This window comes from Sorex fumeus, unplaced genomic scaffold (assembly GCF_029834395.1).
Source record: "Sorex fumeus unplaced genomic scaffold, SorFum_2.1 ptg000002l, whole genome shotgun sequence".
Taxonomy (NCBI): domain Eukaryota; kingdom Metazoa; phylum Chordata; class Mammalia; order Eulipotyphla; family Soricidae; genus Sorex; species Sorex fumeus.
The window spans coordinates 39987435-40006865 of record NW_026606059.1 but is presented as its reverse complement, the minus strand read 5'-3'; the positions used below and the strand labels follow the sequence as shown (position 1 = coordinate 40006865).

Sequence of the window (19431 nt, the reverse complement as noted above, 5' to 3'; positions counted from 1 at the left end):
AGCCTCCCTCTCAGCTGAGGGAAATGTTCACGGCTCTTTCCTCAGTACCACAGAGAGCTGGGAATAGTGCTGTTCCCCTGTTTAGCATGGCTTATCCTTTTGAAGCCAGGAAATTGATATTTGAAGAGTTTTAAAAACTACTGTAAGTGTAAATCAGTTAGTAGAAATGAGAAAAATAACTGAGTACAAGGAGAAAAAAATAATGTATTTATGATGAGACAAGGCACGGAAATAAAAGTGTTTTTGTTAAAAGTGTTTGCTCTCAAGGTAAAATTGGTCATTTCTAAAATGATAACGAGAACTAGTTGCTGCCCCTCCCCAACAGGTCTGTGTACCCGCTTGGCGCTCACTCCCCACCCAAACTCGGGACCACCAGGACCGGGCTTGGGGCATCTGCCTCCACTTCAGCAGGGAGCTCCAGCCCAACTAGTCCTTGCCCCAACAGGTCTGTGGAGTAGCATTTGGACTGGCTGGGGACGTGGCCAACACTTTAGGGGCGTGGCCTTCTCAAGTGGGCGTGGCGTTCTCTGAGGCGGGTGGTAGCCCACAGTTTATTTCCTGCTCAGAGCACTGGACTTTGATCGCAGCCTTCATCACCTAATTATGTGGAAAAATTCCTGGCCACCTCAACTATAATACAACAATAATCCACTGGCCTACTCCAATTCTAAGAAACGACCAGTACACAAGAAGCTATACAAAGCCCAATATTAAAGAGCACCTCCTCCTAAAATGATAAGGAAAGCAGAATATTAGAAAAGACAAACATTTGTCTCATGATTTATCTGAATTAAAATTAAGCTAAAATTTAGAAATATAAAACAGCATCGGTTTCCTCTAAATTGTTTTCAAAGATGGATTTTAAAGATACTAAAGTATAGAGACTCTGTTTTGACCATCTGAGCTACATATATGACTGAATATTATAAAACATCTGAAGTTTTGTAAAAATTTTGTTTTTACTATTTATCTTAAAGCTGAACAAAATGCTCACTAATCTTGAGTATGGCAATCTGACTGAAAAGCAGGGCAGATTTGAAGTCATTTTGTTCATTTTTTTTTTGGTTTTGTTTTTTTTGTTTTTTTTTTTGGGGGGGTCATTCACACCTGGTTGTCCCCAGGGCTGCTTAGGGATTGCTCCTGGCAATGCTTAGGAGACCATATGGGGTGCCAGGGAGATAAGCCAGGATGTCATGTGCTTGTGATGTAGGCAGGCAGGCAGATAAAGAAGGCCCTCATCCCAAGGCAATGACAAAAAACCGGCCTTGCAGAAAACAGGAGGAAAACAGAAACTAAGACCTGTTAAGACCTTCACCTCTGTACAGCAACAGGCCCAGAGAAGCTCCTGCAGAAACAAAAAGCCAGAAAAGGAATTTCAAAGAAGACCATCAACACTCCAAACCCTCTTGGTAATCTCCCTAGCAATGGTCTTTTACCTAGGTTGGAGAATCCCTATGAAGGCAACCTTGAACAAAGGAAGGACGCCTATATGCTGCCCAGGCCCATGTGCTGCTTGTGCCCACATGACTGAGTACATGTGGCACCCGAGCACATGTGTCATCCACATCTCCCCTCTTAAGATGTGTACTTTCATGCATTTGTTTGTAATGCTGGGGTGTGTGTAGGAGCCCTCTCCGCCCTTGGAGAAGCCCCGGTTCTCTCTCTCTTGAGCATGTTACTCTCCACTCTCACTTTCTCTTCCTCCTTCCCTTCAAAACCTCCAAATATAATCTGTTTTACTTCACTGCTTGTCTGTTCCTAAAATTCTTTTCTACGAGGTGAGACAAGAATCCAGTAACCCAGTAGGCCCCAGGTGGCGGAGGTAGATCAGAAGAAAGCGCCTGTTCCCCTCTTCACATGTGCCACCCATGGGACCTACATGCTTCACTTTCAAGAGAAGTCACTTTCCTACTGTAATATTTCTCTGGGTCCACCTACGTTAATATTTTTTAATTTCTTACTTTGTTTTTTATCAATTGTGCTTTCCACATCGCAGACACATTTAGAAAACCATAACTCATGGTGAAACACTGCTATCCAATTTATCTGACACTGCTAAATTAATAGACTAGTTCTTTTACATAGTCCACAATATCTATGATTGGACACAGGTACTATGTTGGATAGCTAATCCATAAATATGGTTATGCTGGGACCTAGAATGTGTCTCAAGTGCAGAGCATATCCCTTGTGTATCGGAGGCTTTAGATTCCATTCCTGGCAGCTAATGCCTTACCTCCTCCACTATACTGCAAAGCTTGACCCTATACGCAACATTTTTAAAGTGAAAAACAAGATAACAAAATATTGACCATATTGATCTTTCCACAGTGGGTAGGGCTTTTGCATTGCACGTGGCCAACGTGGCCGACAATGGTTCGACCCAAGTTTGATTACTACACCCCTCTCAGAGTGCCCAGCAAGTTACTGAGAGTATCTAGCCCAAACGGCAAAGCCTGGCAAGCTACCTGTGACGTATTCGATATGCCAAACACAGTAACAACAAGTTTCATAATGTTACTGGGCCCGCTTGAGCAAATCAATGAACAACGGGAAGACAGTGACAGTGACAGTGATTGATCATTCCAGTGCATTGCATTGTGAAGAGCTACAGCTTCCCCCAAAGATTTCCATAGTCCTCAACGCTGTTTTATTCCCCCAACCAAAACCTTTATTCCCATTTTATAATTTAAGTTCAAATGAACTCCTAAACTTTCAAATTGTCTCAAGTTACCTCTTAGTACACTAAATACACAACTGTATCATTGTATTACTGTCATTGCTGTCATCACTGTCATCCCGTTGATCATCAAATTACTTGAGCGGGCACCAGTAACGTCTCTATTCCTCCCAGACCTGAGATTTTAGCAGCCTCTTCTTACTCGTCTTTTCCCAATGATTGGAGTCTCTTTCAGGGTCAGGGGAATGAGACCTGTTGTTGTTACTGTATTTGGCATATAGGATACGCCACGGGGAGCTTGCCAGGCCCTGCCCATGCTCACGGGATACTCTCGATAGCTTGCTGGGCTCTCCAAGGGGTATATATATATATATATTGTGATTGATTGCCTACTGTCTGAACCCCATAGATATTGCGTAGTAATAGTGGAAAATGGGTAGAAAATGTCTTATAATAGGTCCGAAAAGCAGCCTGGAGCAAGGCGGTAGTTGGGTAGTGGAGGTTGGCTACCATTCCTAGGGGCAGGGAGAGCTCGCACCCGCCCCACAGCCTGGCGTGGAGTCCAGTGGCATGGTTCTGGGAGTCTCCTTTTATACCCTCATCTAGGAGGAGCATCCTGGGTTCTAGAGGGTGGCCGATGAGGAGATTATCTTTTAATTTTTTCTCGTTATCTCTTAGTACACTAAATACACAACACATAAATATAATTTCAAATCTTAGAGTGCTGTCTTCATCTTTTTAACATAGGTATGCAACTTGTGTTCTTTAATAACATCCAGAGATGCTACAGTCTTTTTATAGTCTCAGAACTAAGTATGATTTGATTTACTTTTATCTTATATTCCATATTCCAGATTTCCTTTTCATGTTTTGTTTTTTTGTTTAATTGTTTTTTTTAGGGTAGGGCACACCTGGTGATACTAAGAGCTTACTCCAGGCTCTGCATTCAAGCATCACTCCTGGAAGATTCAGGAGAACCATATGGGGTGCTGAGGTTGAATCTGAGTTAGCCACCTAAAAGGCAAACAGCCTAGCTACAGAACTACAGTTCCAGCCCCCTCTAGATTTCTCATGTATAGATAGTTTGGTACTAAGTTGTACATTATTTTAAAGCTTTGTATCTCTTTACATTTTACACCAACAATTAGGCTCTGTATTTTGCTGGTATTACTCATCACTGAGTAATATGTAGTGTGTATATATATATATGTATATATATTATAGTATAGTTCATGTATTTCTTCCTTTTTAGTCATTGTTTATTTTGCTAGATTGTCTCCTCAAGCAACTCTCCTTGAAAGGACAAATGCACTAAAACGCCCTTCAGTTATGTTTCCCTAATAGGGCAAGTTGCCCCATCAACACCTCTTGGGTGCTTGGGAGAGTCTCAGGAGAGGATTTGTTCAACTGGAGCCTGTCTGAGGAAGCTCACAGCAGAGAGGAGCCTCCCAGTTGAGTATGAAATGGCTTTGGCAAGTTGTGTTCAAAGCAGAAAAATAGAATAGTGTCTTTTTTTTTTTTACCATGATCATATATGCTAGAGTGGAACAGTAGACAAAATATGATCCTCTGAAGATAAGGTAAGTACTAAAATCCGGTATACACATATGTTAACTTACATCTCAAAAAGAATTCTGTGGTATGATAAGGATTATGAGATGAGGACACTCCCTTGTGGGCCAACTGTAATCACAAGGGAACCATAAGATGAGGAAGATGATTAGGGCAGAGAAGCCATTGTGGTAACAAAAAAGAGAGTTTGAATGATACACTTTGAAGATGGAGGAAGAATCCATGAGCAAAAGTAGGCGGGACTCACAGAAAGTGGAGAGATAATTTATTCCCTAAGGCCTCGGCTAAGACCTTGAGATTAACCTGTAAGGCCCGTTTCCAACATCTCAACTTCAGAACTTTCATAAAACAAATTTGTGCTCTGTTAAGGCATTAAGTTGGTTGTAAATTTTTACAGTAGCAAGGGAAACTAGGCAGGTGGCATCTTTCTCCAGGAAGTGATTCTTTGGTATGGGTTGCCTATTCTCCATTCTAACTTCAAGGAAGGGCAGTGCCAGATAAAACCGCCCAAACTCTAAAGATAAAGCTGTCCCCCCCACCCCACCTCCCGCTTCCCTGTAGTCAAAAGAACAGATATGTGCAGCACAGATGGGAAGTTACAGTGATTTGCACTTCAGTGGAACAGAGCTGTTGGATCTTATTGGATGCTGGAAAGGCAAAAATAGCTCAGGAATGTCATTTCACTAGTGAAAGATGAAAAATATTCAGGAATGCCGGGTGGGGAAGAAGCAAGCAACAGAAAGTTTGTTGGACCCTGATGACACCATCTCTGACAACTGGGATGAAGTCATGTTCCAGCTGCTAAATTAACTGCTCTGACCATTCTCCCAGAAGACTCAGGGCTGTGCATCTACAGAGAAAAGGAATCTATCGGATAATGACATACTAGTTTACATTCCCAATTGTTACTTCTAGAAATAACGTCTTTTTTCAGATGAGCATGTGCTTCCTAAACAGAAATCAGAGACTGAACCATGCCAGTTCCAGGACTAATGTCAATCACAGGAACTGCAAGCGCTACTCCTTCATGTTACTTCTCTGTCTCAGGGGCACAACAGACTCCCCTTCCACCATTACAGTAACCCCTTCTCAGTGACACCCTGTTCCCTGACTTGACTCTGAAAATGTATCTTTGTCACCCTGGTTGATTCAACAAGTCAGAATTTTAAAATTGATAAGAGTTATCATCGAGGGGTTGGAGCAATAGTACAGCAGATAGGACATTTGCCTTGCATGCGGCTGACCCAGGTTCGATTCCCAGCATACTATATGGTCCCAGAAGCACCGCCAGGAGTAATTCCTGAGTGCAAAGCCAGGAGTAACCCCTGTGCATTGCTGGGTGTGACCCAAAAAACAAAAAACAAACAAAAAAAGAGTTATCATCTAGGCTTCTTTCCTTCAAGAAGTCTCCTCATGTAACAAAACTCTGCTCTAGATGATTTTTATGTTCCAAACTTTGACTGTGAAACAAGTACCCTTTTTCTTTATGTAAAAAGAAAAGAGGAATAAGTGTAACTTGTGGTACAGGACTTTAAGGGAAGGCACACTGATTTGGCTGGACTCAAATCCTCTGCCTTGTCACCTAACAGCAATTTTAAATTCTAAATTTATACGTCCAATTGTAACATATTTTAAGTGATAGGAATCAAGTTTTGCTTATCTTTGAATTTCTATTTAAGTCAATTTATGATATATTACAAATGCTCAGTGCCTATTATATATTTTGATAACATTGTGAAAAATGTTACTTCAAAATATATAATATGCATATATTATATATGCCATATATAGAAAAAATATAATATTAAAATGTGCTGATTGCCTCCTATAGTCTCCATTTTGTCTTCTCTAATGAAAGATCTCTGAGAAATGTGCTTGGCTACAAGATAATATTTCTCAGACTAAATTTCTCAGTGAGATATAATTTTAGCATTTTCAGAAGCTTCTAAGAAGATTTTATGAAAGCAGAGGATTCTGTGCTCAGCCCAACTGTTCTTTCTTCCTTTCAGTAACCAAAATATACATACGGTGGCTTAAATAGAACAAGAAAGTTACATCATAAAGTTATTTTTGTTCTTTGTTTTTTATATGACACAAATCTATGTCTATCTTGTTTAAGTTATTTAATTTTAGGTCTGAATGTAGATGATTACAAACTTAACTAAATTAAGAATACTTTTTCTTACTAGAAGAAATGAAAGCGAACACAGAGAGTATTAGGAAATAGTCGGATGTGGGAGGAGGAAGTTTGGAGGCAAACAAAATCAGTGCTAGATTTTAAGGGTAGTAAACTTCCTCAAGAATTTCAAACAACAAACCATAGTCTGTTTTGCTGTTACATGTATTCCTGCACTGCAAAATGGTCCACAAGCCACTGGCAAATGGGGAGATGATATCAGTGTGACAATGCTGGATTTTTTTGGCTCACATGATTTCCAAGAAAGCAGGAACAAGTTTTCTCCACAACTAAAAGGTTTTGATCAACATTTGTGTCATGACAGTGTAGAATATGTCATTTATTTCTCTTCTTAGGACTAAAACTGATACATCAATGATATTCTGACAAGGATTCCTCTGTTGATCACTCAGGGACACTACAGAAATTCTATATTCAGCTGCTAGGCCCAGGGAATAAAGGTGGCAGGGCCGCTTTCCTGAACAATAGGCAGAGTGAGCAGAGGACAGACACGGTGAAGAGGCTCATGACTTTGCTCATGTGAAGCCCAAATTCTAGACTACAGTTCACCATTGCTCAGACCCACTGCTCGAGTGGCAAAATGTTTTCTACTTCAATTCCCACCATTTCATTGTTGTTGTTGTTGCTGTTGCTGCTTTTTTGGGTCATGCCTGACAATGCACAGTGGTTACTCCTGGCTCATGCACTCAAGAATTACTCCTGGAGGTAATTGGGGGGGCCATATGGAATGCTGGGAATCGAACCCAGTCAGTCGCGTGCAAGGCAAACATCCTACCCGCTGTGCTATTGCTCCAGTCCCAGCCAAATCAGTATTGCTACCTCACAGTGTACTGACGTTTAACAAACAGGTAAGTCTCTGATCCAGAACCTTAAAGAGTAAAGATACAGCGATTTGCACATAAACTAAACTTTCACTGTGTGGACTGCGCATAGCAGCGATCACCCCCACTCTGTACTTTCCTCCTTAGTGACACAGCAGAGATTCATCCACCCTCCTAACTCACCTGAAGTGCCACCAAGAGCCATCGGTAACCAAAAAACTAAATCTACAGCGCCACCTATTCACATAGAAGAAGAAAGACAGCAAATGATTAAGTTGCTATTTAGATTTTAAACAAGAAATGAAGATGGTGCTAATCAAATGTACAGAGTGTTATACCAAATGGAAACTTGAGACTTTGAGGCAATTTGTGATCCCAAAGAGATAATGAAAACTTCCAGGAGACAAAATTTAAAAATGTGCAGGATTGCAACCATGATAAAGTACTCAAATGAGCTGTCATAAAAAAAAACTCAAAGAAATATTTGAAAAACTTAGAAGGCATTTCAATGAATTCAGCAATTAAATTACACAACAAAAGTACTTCATAGATTAAAAAAAAATGATGGAAGCTAAAAGTAAAAATCTACCAGAGAGGTGGAGGGATAGGTACTTGATCATTGTATAACTGAAACCGAAGCACAAAAATTTCTAAGTCTACAACTATACCTCATGGTGTTTCACTAATAAAAATTAAAAAATAAAAAAAAATTTTAAGAAAATCTACCAGAAATGTAGGAGTGGCACAACCAATAAATGAGATAAAGAGTGCTATCAACAGGAAGGACAATTTAGATAACTGGAAGATCAAATCCTAGAAATTATTCAGGTGGAAGACAGAGATGTAAGATGTTTAAAAATGGAGAAATGCTAAAACTGCTATATGATTCTATTAGGAAATTAACAAAAACAACAGGTATCCTAGAAAATGGAAAAAAAGTATAAGGGAGAAGCAAGCTTATTCAAAGAAGTAATAACCAATAACTTACAAAACCCAGGAAAGAAACTAAATATACAAGTCCATGGAGTTAACAAAACACCTAATTAGTAAAGTAAAAAGAGGCTTGCACCAAGATACTTATAGCGAAATTTGTCAAGTGTCCAAGACAAACAAAGAATATTAAAGACAAGAAAGGCAAAAGTATGCAACAATCAAGATACTTTCACCATAATATTTCTCAACAGAATTCCACAGGCCAGGTGAGAGTGTTATTAAAAAGAACTCAAAGATAAAAACTATCATCTAAGAATATTCTTTTCAGCAAAACTATCTTGGAGAAATGAAGGAAAAATATGTTTTCCCAGGCAAATAAAAGATGTAGGTCAACATCACTAACCTTCCCTTACAAGAAATGTTGAAAAAAGCTCTTGTATATGAACAAAAAACATCAGTGTCACTTTCTTGAATGAGAATATCTGTGAAATCAGAAAGGCATGACTCTATCCCAGAACAGGATATTAAAAACTAAATTTTATAATAGGTCAATAGGAAGGCAATAATAAAAATAGTTGTAGTCACTCAAATGTATTAATGACATCACAGTATGAAAAGGTAATTTATGGGAAGCAGAGAGATAGTATAGCTGGTAAGTTACTTTTCTTGCATGAAGTGAAATAGGATTTGATTCCCCAGTATCCTATTTGGTCCTCTGAGTACTGCCAGGAATGATTATTGAGCAGAGAGTCAGGAGTAAACCGTAATATTGCCAGGTGTGCCCCCAAAACTAACAAAAAGATAATTTATGAAAATAAAAATAGGTAGAATTTGTATAAGTAAATGGTGACAGTACAACATAAACTAATAATAAATATTATTTGAGATAGTAGTGCATATGGAGCATGCTAATGAACAGAGCTTATTTGTGACACAAAACAAATATAAATAAAATCATAAAGATTAAAATCATAGCAAGTATCTTTTCATATCAAAATTCTGTAACAGCCACCATGACTGCCCTGAGGGGAAAGGGTGTTGCTCCCTTCTGCCTTTTTCCCTCTGGAAAGAAAAGATGGCAGCCACTTCGGAGCTTTATGGAAAGCCAGGTATGAGTCGGTCCTGACAGGGTGACTGAAACCTCATGGGAAAGGGGCGTTCCCGGCTCGTCCTTCACACCCTACCGAGGTCACGAGTTGCCCCCCACGAGCTGCTCTCCAGCATGGCCTTGGCTCCAGAGCACAGAAGCCAATCTCATAATTATCTGACTCTCAGCAGAAATACTTCCAGGCTTAATAAGTAAAATACCAGAAATCCAAAATCATCATTTGGTTCTTGTAACCAGCTGTAGAAAACAAATTATTTCACAATGTCTTTTCAGCAGGTCTGATTTTGGGGTGTAAACTCTAAATAATAATGGTGCATCTTTTGTCGAAACAATGAATCTAAACAAAGTAGATAGAGTGTTAACTAGAATTCATCTGCCTCACAGGCATTGGGAGGGTTGGGAGGGGGTGTTTATTGGGGTTCTTGGTGGTGAAAAATAAGTATTAGTGAAGGGAAATGTGTTTGATAATTGCATGACTGAGACTTAAACCTGAAAGCTTTGTAACTTTTCCCACAGTGATTCAATAAATAAAAATTTAGAAAAATTCTGTAACAGTAGAACTAACCATGAAAACAAAGCTAGAAAAAACTCTAAAAATTAAATAACATGATACTGAAAAATTAGGTCAAGAAAATCAGAGAATATGTAAAAAAAAATACCTGGAGAAAAATTAAAACGAAGACAAGAGTTGCCAAAACCTCTGGAAGGCAGCACATGGTACACCAATGTTAAATTTATGACAGTGTGGATTAACCTCAGGAAACAAAAAAAACAACAACTTTTTCCTCATACCACAAGGAACTAGAGAAAGAAGGGGAAAACGAAACCAAAACTCAGTAGAACAAAGGGGATAGGAAAAATAAGAACAGTGAAAACAAAATATACCCCAACCCCAAATATTTTCAAAAGAAATGAAGAGCTGGTTCTTTGAGAAAATAAACAATAGATCAGACTCACAATTATTTTCAAAAGGGTTAAGATAGCTCAAATAACTTCACCAAAGACAGAGTCACAACAGAAACTGAAGAAATACAAAGGATGGCAAGGGATTACTATGAATATCTATATGCCAAAAAATTATAAAATCTAGAATAAACGGAGAATTTCTCTCTTTTTAACATAGGAAGCAGGATTTATTGAGGTGGAGTGAAATGGGTGAGGTGGGGTGGGGAGGGCTGGGAAACAGAAACTCAGACAACTAGACTCCAAAGTTCTCAGGAATGCAGTGCTCACTATTTGCCAAGAAAATCATTATTATGGATATATCATGTCCTCACATCCATCTGAGATGAGTTATTTTTCAGTCATCATGTCTTCAAATTTATTTGCACTCAAATTGATAACGTCCTATTATTTGAAAATGTAGATCTTCTGGGGGACAAGGAATTTGAACTTGGTTCAGTGATAAACCTAAATCGTAAGTTCCTTATTCTGCAATCTGGTGCAGATGGACAGAATGACTTGAACAATGAGGCAACTATTCTCTAGAGTTTCCCCAAGGCACCACATATACCTGTTCCGAGCCTATGATGTGGGTCATCAGGAGGGCAAATATGACTAACCACTGCAAAGAACTATATCTAAAATCCCTTATGGCAACCTGTAGAAGCAAAAGGCTGAATTCACTACAAAGGGGCTGCTATTTGCTTCCATTGCACGCTGAGTGGAAAAATTCTTAAAAACACATAGGAACTCTCCTAGACTGAAACATAATGAAATTGAAAATCTGGTAGACTAATCATGAGAAAGAAAGCTGAAACACTAATCAAGAGTTTCAAATACTAAAATTCTAGGACCAGATATCTCCACCAGTTAATTTTAAGCCAGTGGTCAAAGAAACAATATGTATTACTTTCAAACTCCTCTAAAAATTTGAGGTGACAAGAACGTTTCCAAGCACATTTTTTTAAGCTTTTTGAGTCACACCCTGCGATGCACAGGGGTTACTCCTGGCTTTGCACTCAGGAATTACTCCTGACAGTACTTAGGGTATCATATGGTATGCTGGGAATCCAGCCCAGGTCAGCCGCTTGCAAGGCAAATGCCCTACCCGCTGTACTATAACTCCAGCCCACAAACACATTTTATGATGCCAACATAATCCCATTTCCAAATTCAGACATCATATTAAAACAAAATGATAGTCAATATTAGAAAATTTGGAAATAACTAGCATTAGGAATGTGGTTTAAAGATAAGTCTTTACTATAGGTGGGACTGTCTGGCTTAGCCTCTGTGGAAAATAAAATGGGACTTTTGAAAAATTTAAAATAGATTTTCCACATGACCCAATGAATTCATTCTTTGGCATCTAGCTCAAGAATACAAAAACATTAATTTGAAAATATATAGGCACATCTATATTGATTGCAACACCATTTACAACTGTGAATATCTATAAATAACCGAAAATGCCCAAGAGAAGATGAGTAGATAAAGAAATGCAATAAAATAATATTCACTTTAAAAAAGAATTGTAAGATTGCCCTTTGAGGATTTTCTTTTGCTATACAACTTGGATGGAACTGGGGCATATCATGTTAAGCAAAATAAGCCAGGAAGAGAAGAAAAATAACAAAATATTTTATATGTATGTGGAAATGCCCAAAGGAAAAAAAATCCTGTAATTTGGCCAACAGAATTGTTTGCCAACTGGTGGTAGTGTGGGTTGAAAAGATATAGGACTTAAGGCAGGAGGGAAGGCATACTGACATTTTGGTGGTTGGTGTGGAGTGGTAGTATAGAATGTCTATAACATTAATATGAATTCTATCATGTATCTCAATAAAAAGAAAGCTATAGACCAATATCTCTAAAAATATAGATGTAAAATTTCTCAACAAAATACTAGCAATCTAAGTTCAAACAAAACTTTAAGAGGAGCGTACAAGATGATCACACAGAATAAAAGTATTGTTCAAGACACCCAAGTCAATAAATATGATTCAGCACATAAATAAAATGAAGGCAAAAACTCACATAGTTATGTTAATAGATGCAGAAAAAAAGCAGTAACAATAGCCAATCTATTTAAAAGCTCTAAATAAAGTGAGTATAGATATAAAAAAAACACAAAATAGTAAGGGATATACATATAGGCATACAGCTAGCATCATATCTAATGATGAAAAATCTTTCCTCTAGTATGAAAAAATAATGCAAAGATGCACATTTTCATCCTACTAGTCCACATAATATTGAAATTCCTAGTCAGAGAAGCAAGGCAAAATAAAGAAACACATTATCCAGATTATAAAGGAAGACGCAAACTATAGCTATATGCAAGGAACATAGTACACATATGAAACCTTGAGAGCTACACTCAAATTATTAGAAATGTTCAATATACAGAGATCTAGTGCCTTACCATACACAAATCAATAGAAAGAAAATAAAACAATCTCATTTTATAACTGCATCAAAAGGAACTGAATACCCAGGAGTTTAACTAAGTTTAAGTTTAAGTTTAAGTAATACATTTAATTAAGGTGTAGTAAGGGCTATACCCAAAAAATATTCAAAGAAAGAGGTGATACAAAGAAGAGGAAAGATACATTGTGCCATGATTTAAAATGAATATAATTAAAGGCTGGAGCGATAGCACAGCAATAGGGCGTTTGCCTTACAAGCGGTCAACATGGAGTTCGATTCCTCCGCCCCTCTCGGAGAGCCCGGCAAGCTACCAAGAGTATCTCGCCTACAAGGCAGAGCCTGGCAAGCTACCCGTGACGTATTTGATATGTCAAACACAGTAACAACAAGTCTCATGATGGAGACATTACTGGGCCCGCTCGAGCAAATCGATGAACAACGGGAGGACTGTGACCGTGATAATTAAAGTATGTTAGAGCCTAAATCAATATACATATTCAGTGTGATCCCTATCAAAATCCAAATACTACTATTAACAGAAATAGAAAAATAATTCTAAAATGTATTTGAAATCATGAAAAACTCCCAAGGCCCAAAGAAATCTGAGAAAAGGAACAAATATGGAGGTTTCACACATCCTTGCCTTCAAGCTAACCTATAAAGTGAGAGTAATAGAAATAGCGTTATAGGAAAACAAACAAGATGAAAAACCAAACAAACAGATCAGATCAACAGTACAGTGCTGAAACACACAAAACCAAACATATATGAACTTATACAAGGGAGCTGAGAACATATAATAAAGGAAGTAGGCAGGGCATTTGTCTTGCATGCGGCCAACCCGGCCCACCCAAGTTCGATTCCTCCGCCCCTCTCGAAGAGCCCGGCAAGCTACGAAGAGTATCTCACCACACAGCAAAGCCTGGCAAGCTCCCTATGGTGTATTCGATATGCCAAACACAGTAACAACAAGTCTCACAATGGAGATGTTACTGGGCCCACTCGAGCAAAACGATGAACAGGACAGTACTAGAGTGCATTTGTATACTACTTAATTCAGCCACATGACAAAGAACGAGATAAGGCTATCTTGCACAATACACAAAGTGAATTGAAAATGGATTAAAGATTTAAATGTAAGACCAGAAATCATAAAACTAGTAGAAGAACTAAGAAAAAACTAGTAGAAGATAGCAGTTGCACAATGTTGCTTTTGAGATTTCTTTAAGGACTCGTTTCCAACGGCAAAGGAAACAAAAACAAAAATAAAACAAATGGAGCTATATCAAGCTAAAAGGCTCTTTTGCACTGGGCAGAAAACAAAATAAAAGTCAAAACAAGAAAATATCCTGGAAACTGAAATATGGCTCTGCAATAAAACAGATTTCTTGCACACATGAAGCCTGGGTTTGATCCAGAAAAAAAATTACATCCTACTAAGTGGGAGAAAACATTTGCATATCATACATCTGCCAAGGGCAATGTTCAAAATATAGAAAGAACTCATACACTGTTGCTAGAGAACAGCTGAGGGAGGCCAGTGGATAGGAAGGCATCTGGTGAGTGCCTGTTGACCGTTGAGCCTGGTCTATGACTTCCTGCTCTGTGGAGCTATCACCACCAGCCCCACAGGGTAACCTCACTGAATGCCTGATTCTGCTGTACTTGGAAATGAATCCTGGCCACCCTAGATCTCAGGGGAGAGAAAAAGCTAAAATTAGGACAAGATTGAACTCTTTGGGGTCCAGAAAAATATGTGAGAATAGCCTCCATCTGAAAATTCATTTATTTGATGTGTGGAAGAAAGAATTCAAGGACAGGACAGGGGGTACATAAAAGCAGAATTTTTTTTTAAGGAGAAAGGATACCCCTGAGATGTGGGTGTGAGTGGATTTAAGGGAGATTCAGGCATTGGTTGTTAGGGCAAGGGTTGATGTAAGGAGTAATGAAGGGGAAGAAATATGCAGAAGGAGTTAGCATGAGCAGCGAGATGGGGGTGGTGCTGAAGATGTGCTTGCATAAAAGGATAGCATGCTCCTTTATACTAGTACGTATAATTAGTGTCTACTATGTTCTAGATACTGGCTGTCACTTTTTTCTAAGTCCTCTTTTTCGGGGGATGAGGGCATACCCAGCTGTGCTCAGGGCTTACTCCTGACTCTATGCTCAGGCATCACACCTGGCAGTGCTCAGGGGACATATGTGGTGCCAGGAATTGAACTGTGGTTGGCTGTGTGCAAGGCAAATATATTACCAGTGTATTATCTCTCTGGCACGCAAATCCTTCTCCATCGGGAAGTTGGAACCACAGGGTGCTGGGTTGGTGGCTCAAGGTTCCTTTAGTTTTCTTCATAAAACACACCAGATAGTCTTTTTTTTTTTTTTTTTTGCTTTTCATAGCAGTTTTTCACAGTCTCTCTTACAACACAGTTGCATAACCAAAACAACCATGTTAAGTAAAAACTGGATAAACCTGAATAGACACTTCTACAGAGACAAACAGCACATACTCATCATCACATTTTTTGAGAAATGCAAGTCAAAACCACAATAAAATATCCCCTCATTTATGAGAATGGCTATTAATAAAGAGGCAAGAAGTAGCAAGTGTTAGGGTCATGCACACGGCTCAGTGGTAAAGCATATGCCTTGCATGTGGGAGGCCCTTGATTCAACCTCTGGAAAAAGAATGAAGATAAAGCAAAGGAGGAAGAAAGGAAGGAAGGGAAGGATTTCCTGTAACATTATTTATAATAACAAAGATTTAAAAACAACCTAAATTACCTAGATATGGATGAATACATTTTTTAAAAGTGGTATATATAATTATAGAATACTATTGTCCTATTACAGAAAAAAATGAATTTTAACAGACAAATTTTGAGGGCCTCATGCTGAATGATATGTCAGAGAAAGAAAGACAAATTTTAAATTATTTTGCTCTCCGGTGAAAAGGTAAAGATATAAAATAATTGCCAACTCAAGCAAAATGAAACAAATTCTTAAGACTATAAGGATAATATAGACGTTCCAGAATGTAAGGGGGAAGGAGATGGATAAATAAGGAAAAGAATCGGTTGTATGGGTGGATGATAAGAACTAAACTTTTTGTAGGGATCACAATGCAATATGTACAGAAATAAAATACACTGGTGTACACTCAAATCTATTTAATTTTATAAATTAGTGTTACTTCAAGTTAAATAAAAAAAGAAAAGTAAAATCTTAGCAACGTGAATATCTTTTTCAAAATCCTACCAACAGAACTTGGTTTAGTGTAAGTATTGACTATGTTAATACTTTTGAGAACATTTCCCAATATTAGACTTCTAAAGCAATGGTAAAGAGAGAAGAAAATTGAAAATTATGTTACTTTGTGTTTAAAAAGACTCAGGAATCTGATTTCTAATTTTGATGTATCTGGTATCATGAAAGAAAATGATTCTTTATCTCAAGTATCACAAAATGAGTTTGAAGGCTACACAGGGCAGACTTCTGATGGGGAATGTGCCTTCTGTTTACAAGAGAAGGCGGGGGCTGGAGCGATAGCATAGTAAGTAGGGTGTTTGCCTTGCACGTGGCCGACTGGGTTCGATTCCCAGCATCCCATATGGTCCCCGAGCACTGCCAGGAGTAATTCCTGAGTGCATGAGCCAGGAGTAATCCCTGTGCGTCACTGGGTGTGACCCAAAAAGTAAATAAAATAAAATAAATAAAAGAGAAGGCATGAGACACCTCCATGGGTGCTGGTGTGCTGGAAGTAGGGCCGCTCCTGATAATAAGCACTGGCAGAGTGGGTAAGACAATGCCCCATCACCACCAAGATGGTTACTGTCACAGTCACTGTCCTCCCGTTGTTCATTGATTTTTCAAGTAGGCACCAGTAACGTTTCCATTGTGGGATTTGTTGTTATTGTTTTTGGCATATCGAATATGTCATGGGGAGCTTGCCAGGCTTTGCCGTGAGGGCGGAATACTCTCGGTAGCTTGCCAGGCTCTCTGAGAGGGGCGGAGGAATCAAACCCTGGTCAGCTGCATGCAAGGCAAATGCCCTACCCGCTATGCTATTGTCTGGCCCACCGCCAGAACGGTAGCCTGGGTATTGTGGGCTATGCAGTGCTAGGAATCCAGCTCATTCTTGGTATGTACTATTCCACATAAGATATACACCCACCACACATATCATATTTAGACAAAAATTGGTGTCTGTTGTTTTTATTTGTGCCCCTGTTGTAAAATTAGTGATGTGGTCTTACTCTAATCTGTATGCCTATGATTTTCAGCATGGTGCTTTTGTGGGAAGCAAAGCTTTATATAAACACATATATTATTTTTATAAACTGGCTATACTAAAGTGATACAAACATCTTTAGACAAACTATAACATACGAAATTTTCTTTCTCTCATTTCTTGGGGGGGTTGGGAGGTGGTGGTTCTCAAGCTGCACTCATGGGATACATTCCAGTAATTCTTCAGTAAATGGGCCAATGGTTGATGTAAGGGCCCTATTGAATCTTAGTCACAACACTCTCTCCAGCCCCTCTTTTGTCGTATTGTAGCACCAACTCTACAGTTAAGGTTTGCTTCTATAAATGTTATGCTTTTTGTCTTTTAGAATAAAGCCTTGAACAAAGTGAAACTTTAAATATTTCCTCCTTTTTCTTTCCATTTCTCAAGAAGTTTCTAGAGGACAAGCTAATTATGTTCTCCTTAGAGAGGAGGGAGTGGATTTAGGAATGAAAGGTTTAATGGGAAAGAGTAACAAGGTCACTGAGTGGACACTGAGAGAAAAGCTCTTTCCATGGCTGGCAGAAGAGCAAACTACTTATGAGGTTCTAGAAGAGAGGAAATGGATTCTGCATTAAGTCCTTGTGCTTCTGGGGCTGTGGCCATGCTGGAGAGCCGCTCACGGGGGGCAACTGGTAACCTCGGTAGGGCGTGAAGGACGGACCGGAACGCCCCCCTTCCCATGAGGTTTTAGTCGCCCCCACACCCCAGGCTCATACCTGCTGTCCACAAGGCTCCCATGCAGCCGCCATCCTTCTTTCCAGAGAAGAGAGGGCGAATGGGGCAACACCCTTTCCCCTCCGGCAGACTTGATGGCCTGGGTTAACTCATCGTCCGTTCACTTTTCTGCTCCAAGCTGCTGGGTTCTGCATTAAGTCCTTGTGCTTCTGGGGCTGTGGCAGTGCTGGAGAGCCGCTCGTGGGGGGCAACTGGTGGCCTCGGTAGGGCGTGAAGGAGGGACCGGAACGCCCCCCTTCCCATGAGGTTTTAGTCGCCCCCACACCCCCGGCTCATACCTGCTGTCCACAAGGCTCCCATGTGGCCGCCATCTTTCTTTCCAGAGGGAGGAGGGCGGAAGGGAGCAACACCCTTTCCCCTCCGGGCAGACATGATGGCCTGCATTAATGCATAGTCGTTCACTTTTCTGCTCCAAGCTGCCGGGTTCTGCATTAAGTCCTTGTGCTTCTGGGGCCGTGGCTGTGCTGGAGAGCCGTTCGCGGGGGGCAACTAGTGACCTCGGTAGGGCAAGACCCGGCAGCTTGGAGCAGAAAAGTGAAAGGACTATGCGTTAATCCAGGCCATCATGTCTGCCCAGAGGGGAAAGGGTGTTGCTCCCTTCCGCCCTCCTCCCTCTGGAAAGAAAGATGGCGGCCACATGGGAGCCTGTGGACAGCAGGTATGAGCCGGAGGTGTCGGTGCAACTAAAACCTCATGGGAAGGGGGGCGTTCCAGTCCGTCCTTCACGCCCTACTGAGGTCACCAGTTGCCCCCCACGAGCGGCTCTCCAGCACGGCCACAGCCCCAGAAGCACAAGGACTTAATGCAGAACCCAGCAGCTTGGAGCAGAAAAGTGAACGGACTATGCGTTAATCCAGGCCATCATGTCTGTCCGGAGGGGAAAGGGTGTTGCCCCAGTCTCCCTCTCCTCTCTGGAAAGAAAGATGGCGGCCACATGGGAGCCTTGTAAACAGCAGGTATGAGCCGGGGGTGTGGGGGCGACTAAAACCTCATGGGAAGGGGGACGTTCCGGTCCGCCCTTCACGCCCTACCGAGGCCACCAGTTGCCCCCCACGAGTGGCTCTCCAGCATGGCCACGACTCCAGAGCACAGAAACCAATTTCTTAACTATCTGACTTTCAGTAGAAATACTTCCAGGGTCAATAAGTAAAATAGCAGAAATCCAAAACCAACATTTAATTCTTGAACCCAGCTGTAGAAAGCAAATCACTTCACAATGCTTTTTCAGCATGTCTGATTTGGGGGAGGGTAAACTCTAAATAATAGTGGTGAATCTTTTATTGAAACAATGAATCTAATCAAAGCAAATAGAGTGTTAACTAGAATTCATCTGCCTCACAGGGACTGGGAGGGGTGGGGGGTGGGGTTTTATTGGGGTTCTTCATGGTAAAAAATAAGTATTGGTAAAGGGAAATGTGTTTGATATTTGCATGATTGAGACCTAAACCTGAAAGCTTTGCAACCTTTCCCACAGTGATTCAATAAATAAATAAATAAATAAATATATAAATTTAAAAAAAAAAAGAGGAAATGGAGCTGAAGAACTCTGACCTGCTTAAGAGTATGAAAAAGTAATGTCTGAAGGAATGTTTCTGATCTACTAAGGACACCTAGAAAAATCAGCAGTACACACAAAACCAGTTCTGACTTAGGTTGAAAAACAAGAGACACAACAGAACTTGTGCCTTCTGTTATATCTAGTGAATGACATTTGTCACACTG

General features: G+C 40.0%; 1 non-coding gene across 1 annotated transcript; it reads right to left on the bottom strand.

The window, feature by feature from the left end:
• Positions 1 to 10883: 10883 nt before the first annotated feature.
• Positions 10884 to 11019, bottom strand: LOC130023194 (small nucleolar RNA SNORA70). The gene has a single exon (XR_008792420.1). It is a non-coding gene; the product is annotated as a small nucleolar RNA SNORA70 (small nucleolar RNA).
• Positions 11020 to 19431: the final 8412 nt, after the last annotated feature.